The 17,759-nt window shown below is 49.9% G+C and overlaps 1 protein-coding gene across 3 annotated transcripts in view; it reads left to right on the top strand.

The window, feature by feature from the left end:
* Nucleotides 1–10,148: 10,148 nt before the first annotated feature.
* The window catches only part of SEPTIN2 (septin 2), a 488,195-nt gene continuing 480,584 nt past the window's right edge, over nt 10,149–17,759 (top strand). For 2 of the 3 annotated variants that reach the window (XM_030215817.1, XM_030215816.1), the window contains exon 1: nt 10,149–10,307. The gene's annotated coding sequence lies outside the window, so the exon portion shown is untranslated. The remainder of the gene's footprint in view (nt 10,308–17,759) is intronic. The other variant, XM_030215818.1, reaches the window with a different exon arrangement.

The raw sequence follows: 17,759 nt of genomic DNA, 5'->3' as shown, positions 1-17,759 counted from the left end.
ACAACAAAAAGAAGCAACACTGGGTCTTCAAAATTGGGATAATCAGTGTTCTCCTTTATTGCGAACTTGACCCGACATGGGCCGTGTTTCGGCACACAAGCGCCTGCTTAAGGGGTCAGAAAATCTTGATTTTTGACTTTCCAAAAATGTATGAACAGACACAGTCGAGATACAGTGCTTCTAGTGTCAGTGGTGTTTACTTGCTCATAGAATGCTGTCAGCCTATGGCTCCAAAACTTCCATTCCCCCTGGAGAAAGTCCAGTTCTAATTTTGATTCCCCACTGCTCCCCCAGCAAGAATTAGCAATTGCCCTAATTATAACAAGTAAATCCTTTTGTAGCAGATGAATAAGAAGTTGTTGTGAAACATAGCCACTTTGGTAACAAAGTCATTCTAAAACATACCTGCCCACTCAATTGCTGATTTGTTCAGCATGTAATCCCCCATTATAATGGGGAGGGGATTACTAAGTGATGTCAACCCCTCCCTAGAGTCACTGGGGGGAGAGAAATTGGTTGGTAACAGAGACATGGGAAGCCCAGCCCTTAGGGGAGTGTTTGTGGAAAAGTGCTGGGGGAAATGTTCTGGGCAGACTTATACGGTCTGTTCCCTGAAGAGAACAGGTACAAATCAAGGTAGGGTATACACAAAAAGTAGCACATGAGTTTATCTTGTTGGGCCGTACAGGTCTTTTTCTGCCGTCAGCTACTATGTTACTATGGTTGTTGAGTGACAGTAAGGGAGGAGTTTAAAGCTGATAAAGTTAATGTTGTGGGTAGCATGAAGGCTTTGGTTGCCTCTACCCCCACTGGGACCCTTGGGGAGAGGGGAGTGTCCTGGATGGGTTCAAGAAACTAAGGCTGATTAAAGTGGAGCTTTCTGCCAGTAAAGCATGGTCTGTGAAGTGATGGAGTGCTCCAGCCTGGGACCAGGAACAGGAAAAAGTCTATTAAAAACAAAAAAAGGTGGTAGCCCCGAGAGATACACCTTTTGAAGGAGAGTGGGATGTCTGGTCCAAAGTGAAAATTTGCTTGGTGCAAAGTGCTGCAGGCACAGCCTTAGGCTGTTACACCCAGAAGGGAAGGGTATGGATAGGAGGAGCTGTAGATATGTACATACTGTATGATTAATAAATTGAATGAGAGAAGATAAACCATATCTCTGAGTTTGGTTCTGGACTTTTTATTTGCATCTGATATCAAGTTGGATTACAAACTGATCTGATTTATGTCTGAAAAGATTTTGAACTGTCTGTTGCAGAGAGTTTCAGTAAAGTTCCGTTTGTTTCATGTAAAACCTGGACTGGAGTTTCTTTGAGCTTGAAAACTTATTTTACTCCTGCCGGAATTCTGCATGACTGCAGCGCGCACAAGTTGCACAGAATTCCCCAGTCACACAGAACATATTTTTGTGCACAATCTGTGCTCTGCCTCTGAGGGTAGCTGTCTGGTTACCCCCGCCCCCCTCTGAGCCCACAGTGCTGGCTGGCTGATTCCCCTGCTGTCCCTCCCACCCAAGCCAGCAGTGCCAGCTGGTTCCCCGCTGCCCCCCCCCCTCCCCGAGCCCGCAGTGCTGGATGGCTGGTTCCCCCAAGTCTCGATGGGCCCTCCCCAGGCCTACCTGAGCATGCCTTGGTGGTCTAGTGGCCTCTTTCCTGCCCGCTGTTGCTACTTCTTCATAATGGTCACCAACACTTCAAGTGGTAATCTTGTGAGGTGTAATCCTCAGGGGTGTAGAAGTAGCTTCTATGAGCAGCTGTTGACCTTTCTGGAATGCCTGCTCCTCTCACAAGCTTCTGATTCAATTCACAAGGAATCTTTTCTTGAAGGCCTGTACCTTTCACAAGCCCTGGATTCAAAAGGTCTCAAAGTTCAGAGTGGATTTCCCATGTGTAGATATAGGAGCACAGGAGCCCTTTTCTCCTAGTTCATAAGCTCCTCAAGACAAGGGCTCACAGAAAGAGACCCTTTAAAGCCTTTTTTAAAAGTTCAGCAAAATTCTTCTGTTCACAGACAGTTTATACAGTTTTAACTCAGTAAGTTCAATAGTACGCTCAAATAGTATATAAAAAAAAAAAAATCACCTTTCCTTCTCCTGTACTTCAATAGCTCTGCATCAACCAGGGCTGGCAGATCCTCCCACTTCACAGCAAAACTTCTCCTGTGGCCTCCCACTCTGCTTTTAAGTGCCAGAGATCTCTGGAGCTATAGTCTCCAAACCCATTATTGTCTGTTCCTCTGGAAGTTCTGGAGGCAGGACCTTCCCTTCCATATCATCATGCTGATCAATCCATAGACTGGTGGTGGGTTGTGTCCATCTACCAGCAGGTGGAGATAGAGAGCAAAGCTTTTGCCTCCCTATATGTGGTCATGTGCTGCCGGAAACTCCTCAGTATGTTCTCTATCTCAGCAGGTGGTGATCACACACAGCAGCAGCTCTGGCTAGGTCTCCAAGCCTAATTTTTAGGTTTTGTTGAGTACCTGGGGTTGAGGGCTCTTCTTGAGCAAGTGCAAACCTGGTGGCGCCAGGTCCCTCCTTTTCTCCCCCTCCCGCTGGCTCCGTTAAAAAGAAAAAAAAAAAAATTTTTGAACGTCCTTAAGGGCGTTTATTTCGACGTTTATTTAAACGTTTACTGCAGCTACTCACTGGGACACCAGGTCGTTACAGCTCGGAGCGAGAAGCAGGTAATTTTTACCTTTTTATAGCGGGCAGGGGGTTCCCCGATCGATCTCCACGTGGCCTATGGCGTCGGAGGGCGAGGGCGCGAAGAATCGCTCCCCAGACCACGTGTGCGCTTCTAGAGGGGATGCGGGGGTCTTAAAGTCTGATTCGCCCTTGTTGGGTGTCAGTTTGGAGGCCGGTCAGTGTCCCGGGTCTTCCTCTGGTGCGGCGGTTTTTCCCGGCATAAACGCCCATCCCCCGCTGCTCGCCTCCGCCATCTTGGCCGGCCACTCTGCTCGGACGGCTTCTTCTTGGGCCGCCCTTGAGCTGGGAGAAGTTAATGCCATGGCCGCCCTTGATTTGGGCGACGGCAAAAAAGCGGCTAAAGTTAAGCGCCGTTCTTCCCGCGCGGCTCCTTCGCGGAGTGTCGCGCCGGACGCCATCTTGGATGCACAGCATGTTTCTCCCCCGCTCTTGCGAGTGCCGGTTGAGGGTGCGTCTAGGGCTGTGGCCCATGCTGCTGAAGTGCACAGTCTGGGGGGTTTCTCCCCCGAGTTTATTTTGCTGCTGCATCAGGCCTTCCTTATGCAAAACGCTGCCCCTTCTCCCATGTCTGATAAAGGGGTTGAGGCCCCCGGAAGTAAACGCCCTCGGGTGGATTCCCAGGCCTTAGAGGACTCTGTTTCCTCTGATGTAGATGAGGGCAGCGTATCTGAGTTCTCCCAACGGTCCTTTGGGGATTCCTTGGAGGAGACGGATTCCCGCTCGGATGGAGCGGATGACCCCTCTGTAGCGCGGATCTTTCGCTCAGAGGATTTGCCCAACCTGTTAGTGCAGGCCATGAGCATTTTGAAGATTTCCTCTCCGGAGGACGTCTCTCCCTCAGCCCCTGTTGGCTCCGCCATTATGCTGGGGACGAAGCGCCCGCCTAGAACCTTCCACGTGCATGATGCCATGCACACCTTAATTTCGGCTCAATGGGATGTCCCAGAAGCGAGCCTCAAAGTGGCTAGGGCTATGTCCCGCCTCTATCCTTTGCCTGAAAGTGAACGGGAGGCCTTTCTTTGGCCTACCGTGGATTCTTTAATCACTGCGGTGACTAAGAAAACGGCGTTGCCGGTGGAAGGTGGCACGGCCCTAAAGGACGCCCAAGACAGAAGATTGGAGGCGGCCTTAAGGTCGTCCTTCGAGGCGGCTGCCTTAAGTTTGCAGGCCTCAGTTTGCGGTTCCTATGTGGCCAGGGCGTGCCTGACGATTGTGCAGCGGGCTTCCCCCTCGGATCCTTCCTTGAGGGCTGATTGGCCGGCCCTGGTATCAGGCTTGGCTTATTTGGCAGACTTACTGTATGATGTCTTGAGAGCCTCGGCTAAAGGTATGGCTCAGACAGTCTCTGCGCGGCGGTGGCTTTGGCTGAAACATTGGTCTGCGGACCACGCCTCTAAGTCCCGCCTGGCTAAGTTGCCTTTTAAAGGCAAGCTGCTCTTTGGGGTCGAGCTGGACAAAATTGTGACCGATCTCGGCACGTCTAAGGGCAAGAGGTTACCAGAGGTCAGGACTCGGGCCAGTGCTCGCCCCGGTATCTCCAGAGGACGGTTTCAGGAAGCCCGTCGGTACCGCCCGGGCAAGTCGGGCTCCTCTGCCCCCTCTTCCTTCAAGAGGAACTTCTACCCCAAGCAGCATTCCTTTCGCAGAGACCGCCGTCCCGGAGGTGCGCCCTCCGGTCCTCCCCCAGGGTCTCGTACCCAATGACGGGGCCCTGGTCCATGGCCCAGTGCAGATTGGAGGACGCTTGTCCTCGTTTCTGGGCGAGTGGACCAGGGTAACTTCAGACGCTTGGGTGCTGGAAGTCATCAGAGACGGCTACAAGCTAGAGTTCTGCCGACCCTTAAGAGACGGGTTTGTACTCTCTCCCTGCAAGTCTCCGGTCAAAGCTGTGGCAGTGCAGCAGACCTTGGACAATCTGATCCGCCTGGGTGCGGTCGTTCCGGTGCCAGAAAATCAGCTTGGCAAGGGACGTTACTCCATTTACTTTGTGGTACCAAAGAAAGGAGGTTCTGTACGGCCTATCCTTGACCTCAAAGGGGTCAATCGGGCCTTGAAAGTTCGGCACTTTCGCATGGAGACTCTCCGCTCTGTTATAGCGGCAGTGACGGCAGGGGAGTTCCTGGCATCCTTGGACATCAAGGAAGCGTACTTGAATATTCCCATCTGGCCTCCTCATCAACGCTTTCTGCGTTTTGCAGTCCTGGGCCGACACTTCCTAGTAGCCTCTCCGCTTCGGGCTTGGGACTATGTGCAGCTGTTGGGCTCTATGACGGCCACGATGGAAGTAGTGCCCTGGGCCAGGGCTCATATGAGACCACTACAACACTCTCTGCTGCAGCGCTGGACTCCGGTGTCGGAGGATTATGCTGTGCGCCTTCCCTTGGACCCAGCAGTGCGCAAGGCGCTGAGCTGGTGGCTGAAGACAGACAAGTTGTCTGCAGGGATGCCTCTTGTGACCCCGGAGTGGATTGTCGTCACGACGGACGCCTCTTTGTCGGGCTGGGGAGCCCACTGCTTGGGAAGGACAGCGCAGGGGCTCTGGTCTCCTGCAGAGGCAAAGTGGTCTATCAACCTCCTGGAACTCAGAGCCATTCGGTTGGCGCTTTTGGAGTTCCTCCCGGTACTGGCGTTGAAGCCAGTACGGGTACTGTCGGACAATGCCACGGCTGTGGCCTATGTCAACCGCCAGGGAGGTACCAAGAGCGCCCCTCTAGCCAAGGAAGCCATGAATCTATGCCAGTGGGCGGAAGCGAACCTGGAACAGCTGTCTGCGGCCCACATTGCCGGAGTCATGAATGTCAAGGCGGACTTTCTCAGTCGCCATACCTTGGATCCCGGAGAGTGGCAGTTATCGGCTCAGGCGTTCTTGGACATCACAAAGCGCTGGGGCCAGCCGAGCCTAGATCTGATGGCGTCATCGGCCAATTGCCAAGTGCCGCGCTTCTTCAGCAGAGGACGGAACCCTCGATCTCTGGGAGTAGATGCTCTTCTCCAACAGTGGCCGACACAGGAGCTTCTCTATGTGTTCCCGCCCTGGCCCATGTTGGGCAGGGTACTAGACCGGGTGGCAAAGCATCCGGGCTGAATAATCCTGGTGGGTCCCGACTGGCCCAGACGTCCTTGGTATGCGGACTTGATAAGGCTATCAGTGGACGACCCTCTGCAGCTGCCAGTGGAGCAGGGCCTGTTGCATCAGGGTCCCGTGGTGATGGAGGATCCCTCCCCCTTTGGTCTTACGGCCTGGCTATTGAGCGGCAGTGTCTGAGGAAGAAGGGCTTCTCAGACAAGGTCATCGCCACTATGCTGAGAGCGAGGAAGCGCTCTACTTCTACTGCTTACGCCAGGGTTTGGGGTACCTTTGCAGCGTGGTGTGAAGCAGGCTCACTTTCTCCCTTCACTGCTCCAATTTCTTCAGTGCTGGCGTTCCTGCAAGAAGGTCTGGAGAAAGGCCTGTCGCTCAGTTCCCTTAAAGTCCAGGTAGCGGCTCTGGCTTGCTTCAGGGGCCGCCTGAAGGGTGCTTCCCTGGCTTCGCAGCCAGATGTGGTACGTTTTCTCAAGGGAGTTAATCACCTGCGCCCTCCTCTGCATTCAGTGGTGCCTGCGTGGAATCTCAACCTGGTGCTAAGAGCCTTGCAGAAGCCGCCTTTTGAACCCTTGTCGAGGGCATCTCTGAAAGACCTGACGTTGAAAGCAGTCTTTTTGGTGGCTATCACTTCAGCCAGAAGAGTTTCCGAGCTCCAGGCACTCTCATGTCAAGAGCCTTTTCTGCAGTTCACTGAGGCAGGAGTGACTATTCGCACAGTGCCTTCCTTCCTGCCCAAGATTGTTTCTCGCTTCCATGTGAATCAGCAGCTCTGTCTCCCTTCCTTTCGTAGGGAGGACTACCCAGAGGAATACTCTGCTCTCAAATATCTGGATGTGAGACGAGTCATCATCAGATACTTGGAAGTGACCAATGATTTCCGGAAATCGGATCATCTGTTTGTCCTGTTTGCAGGTCCTTGTAAGGGTCTGCAGGCTGCTAAGCCTACAGTGGCAAGATGGGTCAAGGAAGCCATTGCAGCGGCTTATGTGACCGCGGGGAAGGTGCCGCCTATTCAGCTGAAGGCTCACTCCACTAGAGCTCAGGCGGCCTCGATGGCAGAGGCCGGGTCCGTCTCCTTGGAAGAGATATGCAAGGCGGCAACTTGGGCATCGGCCCATACCTTCTCCAGGCATTACCGCTTGACTGTGGCTGCTCGGGCGGAGGCCCGGTTTGGAGCTTCAGTGTTGCGGTCAGGGATTTCTATGTCCCGCCTTGGGTGAGTACTGCTTCGGTACATCCCACCAGTCTATGGATTGATCAGCATGATGATATGGAAGGTAAAATTATGTATCATACCTGATAATTTTCTTTCCATTAATCATAGCTGATCAATCCATAGCCCCTCCCAGATATCTGTACTGTTTATATTCTGGTTGCATTTCAGGTTCAAGTTTAGTCTTCAGTTCCTGTTCAGGAGGACTTCGTGTTCAAGTTTTTTCAGTTGGATTCTTCAAGAGTTGAGACGAGTTTGTGTTACAGTGAGCTGCTGCATTCCTCTCCCCTCCGTTTTACGGGGCTGGATTGAGACATAAATTCTGCCGGCGCTCCCTCCCGCTTCGTGCGGCTGTAGGGCAGCTTTGTACCCCTCCCGCTTCGGCGGTGTAAGGGTCAGTCAGCTCCTCCCGCGGTTGCAGGATAAGCCAGATCCCCCCGCATCGGCGGGGTGGTGTCCCTCCCCCGCTCCGCGGGGATGAGCTGGACGGATTCCCCTCCCCCACTTGTGTGGGGATGAGCTGGGCAGAGTGTCCCTTTGTGGGTGTAATTCTCTAAGTGCTGAGTCCTGCGGATGGAGCTTTGATATCGACATACTGAGGAGTTTCCGGCAGCACATGACCACATATAGGGAGGCAAAAGCTTTGCTCTCTATCTCCACCTGCTGGTAGATGGACACAACCCACCACCAGTCTATGGATTGATCAGCTATGATTAATGGAAAGAAAATTATCAGGTATGATACATAATTTTACCTTCCTCTAAGTATTCCAAAGATTCCTTTTCTTCTGAATTGTCTTTCTCGGCTTCTTGGACTCCAAGATATTTAAGGAACTCCACTCCTCACAGCTGGGTGGAAGTATATACTGTTTCCACAGCCAAGAGTATTAAGCTTCTTCCCTCTAGTGGACAATGGGGAAAAGGGCTCACCGTTCCCTGAGCTACTCCCCCCCCCCCCTAATATATTTGCTAAGAGTCCTTTTCTGGTTTTCTGGCCTGCCTTTCTCCCCTAGACACCTAAGGGGTTCTGGGTATCGTAGTTTAGGGGGCTTCTGCTTCTTAATAGGGACGTGGTTACCAACCTTGTCACAGACGCTACTGCAGGAAGTCGCGGTGGCCATTTGGAAAAAGTGGTAGCACCTGTCCAGAGCAGCGGCAGCAGGCAGGAAAGAGTGGGGTTCTTTCCTACCCCGAAGAGGTACTCCCAGTGCAGCTCCTCCTCCAGTCCTCCTACCTCATGGGTGAGTGCAAGGGCAGCTGAAAAACAAAATACAGATGGAATGTGGGCACAGGGCGCTATAAAAAAAAGTGGATACTGTGGGCGGAGGGAGGTGTTGTGAAAAAAAGGTGGATGGTGTAGAGCGAGGGGGGCTGTTAAAAAAAAAAGTTGGATGCTGCAGAGGGAGATGGCTGTAAAAAAAAAAAAAGGATGCTAGGGAGGGGAGGGGCTGTACAGAAAAGGTGGATGCTCCAGTGGGAGGAAGAGAACTGTAAAGAAAATGTGGATGCTATGTGTGGTGCAGGGAGGGGGCTGGAAAAAATATGGATGGTATCTGTGTACAGGGAGGGGGATGTAATATTGGTTAAATTATGACAAATTTGCAAGTTTCACATAATTTTAAATTTTTTTAGCACAGAATTCCTGCCAGTACTGTTTGCTCCTGAACAAACCAAGAAAAGTGGGCAGTGTGCGCAATGAGTAAAAGCCCTGGATTAACACCCTACGGCCTTCCGGAGCTTTATTAGGGCCCGGCCTGTACCCAACTCAGTGTGCAAATAGAAAAGCTGCAGTGCTTTGGATTTCGTTGTGGCCCTGGTCTCGGGTGCCCTGACCTGTGAGGAGCTAGCTAGCTAGCTGGTGCCCAGATTGGTGAGACCAGGGTTACATGCAGTACTGCAAACACGGGTTAAGATAAAAGAAGGCATACTTAGGTTAGCTAAAGCATGCCAAGCAGAGAAATTAAATTCACAATGGCTGAATCTGATTTCATTTGGAAATGGTGGAGGAGTGGCCTAGTGGTTAGGGTGGCGGACTTTGGTCCTGGAGAACTGAGGAACTGAGTTCAATTCTCACTTCAGGCACAGGCAGCTCCTTGTGACTTTGGGCAAGTCACTTAACCCTCCATTGCCCCATATAAGCCACATTGAGCCTGCCATGAGTGGGAAAGTGCGGGGTACAAAAATAACAGTAACTCCTTTTTTGGGATAAGCAACACAATCCTGCTCGTCTATAGCATATTGTAGACATAAAGAACTCTTTCGATTATAGTTTCTTACTATTAACGCTTAATATAGAGATTAACAGGTAAATTCCACTGATTCACACACATTTAATGCTGAATAGTACAACTGGAATGGCTAATATAAAAAAAACTGCCAAAGACAGAACATATTACACCAGGATTTAATACTGTATTTGCATCCTTATCTCCTGGAATAAAAAACAAAAATCAGGATTTGCCGCATGAATGAAATCAACTACTACCCCATCACAACCGAAAGGGAAAGTAGCTATAGCTCTAGGGACTTTGGAGGATCAGGAAGACACAACTTGGCACAACTTTCTGACATCCTAGGGGCGGCGCAACAGCAAACACATGATTTTTTTAAAGCTCCAATAAGCAGCTAAGACACTACATCTAACACATCTGTACACTCAATGCAACCAGGAGGTATAACTACTACTATTTATCATTTCTATAGCGCTGTATACCATACACAAATGAGACAGTCCCTGCTCAAAGAGCTTATAATCTAGATAAGATAGGATAACAGACAGAACAATTAAGGGTAAGGGAATAAAGAGGTGAGGATAAAGGACAGGGCAAGTGAGTAATGGTTAGGAGTCAAAAGCAGTGGTAAAGAGGTGGGCTTTAAATCTGGACTTGAAAACGTCTCCAAGTTTTTGTTTTATTGTGTCGGTTAGATCACTCTGCAGCTAGTAGTATTCCCATTCTCTTCCCCACACATCCATCATAACAGAAACATTCTTAAAAATTACTAGGAACCATCTTGCTAAAGGAACAGGATCAAATTGAACCAAAAGCACGAGAACCGGCACGCATGCGCAGAACGTGCCCACCCATAGCGGACACGCGCGGGTTCTTTAGAGTGCGGGGGCGCGCGCGAAATTGAATGGTGGATGGGTGCTGCGCTGCGCTGCGCATACAACAACCGACACAGGGGAGGGAGGTTGGACGGGAAGTGCTTGTGTCCGTTATACGAATTCTTCCTGTTCCATTTTGCATCTGATTCTTGTTGAAATTGATCAGTGGAAGTGCGCCTTTCGCCACTGGTTTAAAGGTGAGAGATGGAGTGTTTTCTTGTTTTTAAGTTTGATTTTGGACAATTGGTAGGGGGTCTATACTTGAACAGGGCAGGGTGAAGTAATTGCGGCCCACAGAGGCGTACTGCTTAGGATGCTCAGAATCAAGTCCAAGAGGATGGATGGTAGTTGGTGGCTGAGTGTAAAAACAATGAATTTTAGCTCAGGTGGGTTAGGTATATTATATGACCGTGAAAGGAAAGGTGTTCGTAGCTGGATTATGGAGGTTGCTTCAGGGTTGAAAAGAGGGCAGAGCTTAAAAAGGAAGGTTACTTTATAAACAATTTCTGTGCTTAGGAAACGCATTTAGGAAACTCGAGGTTGGCCACTGGGGAGGGAGTATAGGGCTGTAAAAACAGGTAGTGGGTAGACATTGGAAACGTGGGAGCCAACGTTTCAAAATTATTGTGGGTGCTAAGTACAATGGAAATAACCCCTCCCTGGACATATAGTTAATGATGGCAGAAAAAGACCTGCACGGTCCATCCAGTCTGCCCAACAAGATAAACTCATATGTGCTAATCTTTGTGTATACCCTACCTTGATTTGTACCTGTCCTCTTCAGGGCACAGACCGTATAAGTCTGCCTAGCAGCACTATCCCTGCCTCCCACCACCGGCTCTGGCACAGACTGTATAAGGCTGCCCAGCACTAGCCCCGCCTCCCACCACCGACTCTGGCACAGACCGTATAAGTCTGCCCAGCACTATCCCCGCCTCCCAACCACCAGCCCCGCCTCCCACCACTGGCTCTGCCACCCAATCTCGGCTAAGCTCCTGAGGATCCATTCCTTCTGAACAGGATTCCTTTATGTTTATCCCACGCATGTTTGAATTCTGTTACCGTTTTCTTTTCCACCACCTCCTGCGGAAGGGCATTCCAAGCATCCACTACTCTCTCTGAAAAAATACTTCCTGACATTTTTCTTGAGTCTGTCCTCCTCCAATCTCATTTCATGCCCTCTAGTTCTACCGCCTTCCCATCTCCGGAAAAGGTTTGTTTGCGGATTAATACCTTTCAAATATTTGAACGTCTGTATCATATCGCCCCTGTTTCTCCTTTCCTCCAGGGTATACATGTTCAGGTCAACAAGTCTCTCCTCATACGTTTTGTAACGCAAATCCCATACCATCCTCGTAGCTTTTCTTTGCACCACTTCAATTCTTTTTACATCCTTAGCAAGATACGGCCTCCAAAACTGAACACAATACTCCAACGTCTTATACAGGGGCATTAAAATACCTCTTCTTCTGCTGGTCACTTCCCTCCCTATACAGACTAGCAACCTTCTACTTACGGCCACCGCCTTGTCACACTGTTTCTTCGCCTTCAGATCCTCAGATACTATCACCCCAAGATCCCTCTCCCCGTCGGTACCTATCAGACTCTCCCCATCTAACACATACGTCTCCCGTGGATTTCTACTCCCTAAGTGCATCACTTTGCATTTCTTCGCATTGAATTTTAATTGCCAAACCTTAGACCAGTTTTCTAGCTTCCGCAGATCCTTTTTCATGTTTTCCACTCCCTCCCGGGTATAAAATGAACACTATAAGCCCAACCTCCTAACTTAATCACTTGAGTTCTTCACTATAATAATTTATTATGGAAAACGGGTACCCCCTACTGTTAGCATGAATAATTTTCAAATGCATATACTAATAAACATTAAGCATAAACAAAGTTCTTTCCAAAGCATAAATGACTCTTTTATTTTTTTGTTACATTTGTACCCCACGCTTTCCCACTCAATGCGGCTTACATGGGGCAATGGAGGGTTAAGTGACTTGCCCAGAGTCACAAGGAACTGCCTGTGCCTGAAGTGGGAATCGAACTCAGTTCCTCAGGACCAAAGTCCACCACCCTAACCACTAGGCCACTCCTCCACGCTGCAGTGATGGCATTCTACTTATGCAACAGGGATTATTAATTTTCACTGACAGATCATCCATTGTGTTTATTAATGCTTGCTAGACCCAGTAGTTGTAAATAAGTTTCGAACTTGCTGCATTAATTCTAATGATTTTAACTTGTATGTTTAAACTTAATAAGCTATTTGATGTATGCCTTGAACTTGTATTGGAAAGATGTGAAATAAGAAATAAATGATCATACTTAGATAAATGCTAGGTGTTGGTGGATTTAACTTGTCCTTTGGCAGGGGAGGGTATGGAGAAGGTGACGGCCGTGGAGGTGGACATTTATCCAATAAAATGCTACTGCTCAATAAGCCATTTTTCCCGGATTCCTGCAAGCTTTTAGAAATGTTCTAAATATTAGGGATGCACAAGCACCCACAGAGCAGGCTGTTATTTGGAAAGATAAATTGCCCAGGATAACGTGAGCACATCTGAGAAAACGAGCTAATAATATGAATAAAGTACTAGTAAAGTTTAAAATAAAAATCATATGATGTACATATGGCTTCTGTGTTAATTGAAGTTTCAGTAACTAAGAAATGCTGGATTATATGTTCTGTTGTATTTCTGTTAGGGCAGAAAATTAATGTTTTAAATGTTCTGCAGGATTCAAAATTTTAGTCATAAAATGGCTGGTACTATACTAATGTTTCTGTGAGGGTGAGATACTACACAACCCCCTGCAAGCATAAGTACATAAGTATTGCCATACTGGGACAGACGGAAGGTCCATCAAGTCCAGAATCCTTTTCCAACTGTGACCAATCCAGGTTACAAGTACCTGGAAGATCCCAAAACAGTACAATACATTTTATGCTGCTTATCCTAGAAATAAGCAATGGATTTTCCCCAAGTCCATCTTAATAATGGCTTATGGACTTTTTGTTTTATGAAGGTATCCAAACCTTTTTTTAAAACCCTGCTAAGTTAACTGCTTTTACCACATTCTCTGGCAACGAATTCCAGAGTTGAATTACAGTTGAGTGAAGAAATATTTTCAACAATTTGTTTTAAATTTACTACTTAATAGCTTCATTTCGTGCCCCCTAGTCCTAGTATTTTTGGAAAGAGTAAACAAGTGATTCACATCTACCTGTTCCACTCCACTCATTATTTTATAGACCTCTTATTGTATCTCCCCTTAGTGGTCTTCAAGCTGAAGAACCCTAGCCGCTTTAGCCTTTCTTCATTGGGAAAGTCATCCCATCCCCTTTATAATTTTCGTTGCTCTTCTCTTACCTTTTCTGATTCCATTATATCTTTTTTGAGATGTGGTGACCAGAACTGCGCACAGTATTCAAAGTATGGTTGCACCATGGAGCGATACAAAGGCATTATAATGTCCTAATTTTTGTTTTCCATTTCTTTCCTAATAATAACTAACATTCTATTTGCTTTCTTAGCCGCCGTATCATCAACAATGACACCTAGAACCCTTTCCTGGTCAGTGACTCTTAATGTGGAACCTTGCATCACGTGAATATAATTTGGGCTCTTCTTTCCCACATGCATCACTTTGCACTTGCTCACATCAAACATTATCTGGCATTTGGATGCCCGGTCTCCCAGTCTCCTAAGGTCCTCTTGTAATTTTTCACAATCTTCTTGCGATTTAACAACTTTGAATAACTTTGGGTCTTCAATTCGGCTAGAGGGCTACCTATTTTGTGTAACTCTTTGGATCTGATTGATTCTTGGAGATTATTTCATCCTGGCGAAACGGACTACACACACCTTTCCCGCGCCCATACTACGCAGTCGAGAATTGATTACCTTTTGGGATCCCGATCATTCTTTAATAACATCTGAAATTGGACCCTATGGTGTTTCAGATAATGCTATGATATGGGCAATGTTTTACTTTATTATTTTATTTGTGACATTTATATCCCACATTATCCCAAACAAGTTTGAGTTCAATGTGGCTTACAATAAACAGTATATGATACATAACAAAGAGTAATGCGTAAGAAAGTAATTTGTTCTAAGAATCCAGTTTTACAGTACAGTATCATAAACATACTAGGATAACTATGAATGTTGACATTTAGAAAATCTATTATGAATGAGAAATTGTACATGAAGCAAAGAGAAAGTTAATGGTAAATAGAGTAATAACCAATTCAGGTAATAATTAATTGTTTGAGATATGATCGTTCTTTGTGAAGGTTTGTTTGAATAGGAACGATTTGAGGATTTTGTGGAATCTAGTATAATCCTGTATATTACTTATTTTTGGTAATAAGGAGTTCCACCATTTGGTTCCTAGGTAAGTGAAGTCTGCAGAGTGGACAGTTTTGTAGATCACTTCTTTGCAATTTTGGAGGTATAGTCTGAGAGTTTCTTGCCTCATATTTAGTGTTTCTTTGAGGTAAGTTTATTAATGGTAACATATATTCTCCGAGGACAAGCAGGCTGCTTGTTCTCACGACTGGGTTGACGTCCACGGCAGCCCCCACCAACCGGAACAAAACTTTGCGGGCGGTCCCGCACGCAGGGCACGCCCACCGCGCATGCGCAGCCGTCTTCTCGCCCGTGCGCGACCGTTCCCGCTCAGTTTTTTCTTTTCCGCGCTGGAGAGAGCCGCGTTCGTCTCTCTCTCTGTCAGCCCCGGAAACCGGATCGTGCTTTCGCCGCGAATTTTCTTCTTTTCGTTGATTCTCAGTGTTCTTTTTTAGTTTCTTAAAAAAAAAAAAAACCCGCTAACTTCGGTTTTTCCCTCGTCTCTTAGTGGGGGCGTCACGTTGCGGCCTTCTGGCCGCGCGGTCGATTTATTTTCGAGGTGTGATTTTTACCGCCACCATCGACGACTTTGACTTCGCCGACGCGATTTTTCTGTCGATGTCCTCGAAGGTCCCGAGTGGATTTAAAAAGTGTGGTCGGTGCGGCCGGCATATCTCGCAGACAGACTCACGCTTGGTGCCTCCAGTGCCTCGGGCCGGAGCACGATACCAAGACATGTACTTTGTGTCTCGGTCTCCGGAAACGGACACAGGTAGCGAGGCACTCGGGACCGTCTTTTTGGAACTTGCGCCGGCCCCTCGACGTCGACGGCATCGGTATCGACGGCCGGTTCTTCGGTACCGGTATCGATGTCCACAAAATCGGCACCGATGGCATCGACCCCAGGAGCACAGGTCCCATCGGCCCGCCGGTCCCCTGGTGAAGGCAAGGGTGAGAGGCCGCGTGGGCAATCGGCCCCGGTCACTCCCTCTACCCAGGGCCCTCGGGACACTGTCGGACCCGATCCCTCGAGGCCGAGGGGGATCGACCTCCTCCTCGTCAGTTCCACCGAGCGCCGATGACGGGCACTGCAAAAAGGCGAAGAAGCACCGTCATCACCCATCCAGCTCCCGGCGCCAGGGATGAGTCGACGCCGAGGAAGCAGCAGCGTCGAGAGGAGAGGTCCCCCTCTGTAGTAGAGGTACCGCCACGTCAGGATGCCAGCACTTCGGTGCAGTCTCCTGGACCCAAACAGCTTCCGGCACCGACGCCTCTACCGGCCCCCTCGCCTTTCCCGACAGCGGGCCTGGACGAGTGCCTCCGAGCCATCCTTCCGGGGATCCTGGAAGGGCTGATGTGCCAGACTGTGCCGGCGCCAGGGGTGCTTGCGCCCTCGGCGCCGTTGACTGTGGCGCCGGCGTGCTCTAGCCCGGTGCCGAGGCCTTCAACGCCACTTGCGGCGCCGGTCTCGACCGCCACGCAGGTGGAGTCCCCGTCGACGTCGATGGAGGGAGCTTCATCCCCGCCGGCGCGGGAGTCCACCGCTCGACGACACCACCGAGGCCTCGGTGCCTTGACGTCGAGCCGGGCCCGGTTGAGGACTGAGCTGCACGAGCTCATGTCCGACACCGAGGAAGAGGCCTCGTGGGGGGAGGAGGAGGACCCCAGATATTTCTCCTCAGAGGAGTCTGTGGGCCTTCCCTCCGACCCCACTCCTTCACCAGAGAGAGAGCTCTCGCCACCTGAGAGCCTCTCCTTTGCCTCCTTCGTCAGGGATATGTCTATTTGCATTCCCTTTCCTGTGGTCTCTGTGGATGAGCCGAGGGCTGAGATGCTCGAGGTCCTCGACTATACATCACCACCTAGAGAGTCCTCCACGGTGCCGTTGCACAATGTCCTCAAAGAGACACTGCTTCGGAACTGGTTGAGACCGTTATCTAATCCCACCATCCCCAAGAAAGCAGAGTCCCAATACAGAATCCACTCGGACCCAGAGTTAATGCGGGCCCAATTGCCTCATGACTCGGCGGTCGTGGACTCTGCTCTCAAGAGGGCACGGAGTTCGAGGGATACCGCCTCGGCGCCCCCGGGGCGGGGGTCTCGCACTCTGGACTCGTTTGGGAGGAAGGCCTACCAATCTTCCATGCTCGTGACCCGCATCCAGTCTTACCAGCTCTACACGAGCATCCACATGCGGAATAATGTGAAGCAACTGGCGGACCTGGTTGACAAGCTCCCGCCGGAGCAGTCCAGGCCTTTTCAGGAGGTGGTCAGGCAGCTGAAGGCGTGCAGAAAGTTCCTGTCCAGGGGTATATATGACACCTGTGACGTAGCATCTCGTGCTGCGGCCCAAGGGATAGTGATGCGCAGGCTCTCATGGCTGCGTGCCTCTGACCTGGACAACCGCACCCAGCAGAGACTGGCCGACGTCCTTTGCCGGGGGGATAATATTTTTGGTGAGAAGGTCGAGCAGCTGGTGGACCAACTGCATCAGCGGGAAACCGCCCTCGACAAGCTCTCCCACCGGGCGCCTTCAGCATCCACCTCAGCAGGTGGACGTTTTTCCCGGGCCAGGCAGGCTGCGCCCTACGACTATAACAAGCGGAGGTACACCCAGCCGGCCCGAAGGCCTCGTCGGGCACAGGGACAGTCCCAGCGCGCTCGTTCCCGTCAACAGCGTGCGCCTAAGCAGCCCCCGGCGCCTCCACAGCAAAAGCCGGGGACGGGCTTTTGGCTGGATCCATGGGAACATAGCCGCCCTCACAGTGTCCGTACCGGACGATCTGCCGGTCGGAGGGAGGTTAAAATTTTTTCACCAAAGGTGGCCTCTCATAACCTCCGACCAGTGGGTTCTCCAAATAGTGCGGTGCGGATACGCCCTGAATTTGGCCTCCCTTCCACCAAATTGTCCTCCGGCAGCTCAATCCTTCAGCTCCCATCACAAGCAGGTACTTGCAGAGGAACTCTCCGCCCTTCTCAGCGCCAATGCGGTCGAGCCCGTACCACCCGGGCAGGAAGGGCAGGGATTCTATTCCAGGTACTTCCTTGTGGAAAATAAAACAGGGGGGATGCGTCCCATCCTAGACCTGAGAGGCCTGAACAAATTCCTGGTCAAAGAAATGTTCAGGATGCTTTCCTTGGGCACCCTTCTGCCAATGATTCAGAAAAACGATTGGCTATGTTCTCTGGATTTAAAGGACGCATACACTCACATCCTGATACTGCCAGCTCACAGACAGTATCTCAGATTCCGCCTGGGCACACGGCACTTTCAGTATTGTGTGCTGC

This window comes from Microcaecilia unicolor, chromosome 10 (assembly GCF_901765095.1).
Source record: "Microcaecilia unicolor chromosome 10, aMicUni1.1, whole genome shotgun sequence".
Taxonomy (NCBI): domain Eukaryota; kingdom Metazoa; phylum Chordata; class Amphibia; order Gymnophiona; family Siphonopidae; genus Microcaecilia; species Microcaecilia unicolor.
Note: the sequence above shows the minus strand (reverse complement) of the source record. Positions and strands in the feature narration are given on the sequence as shown.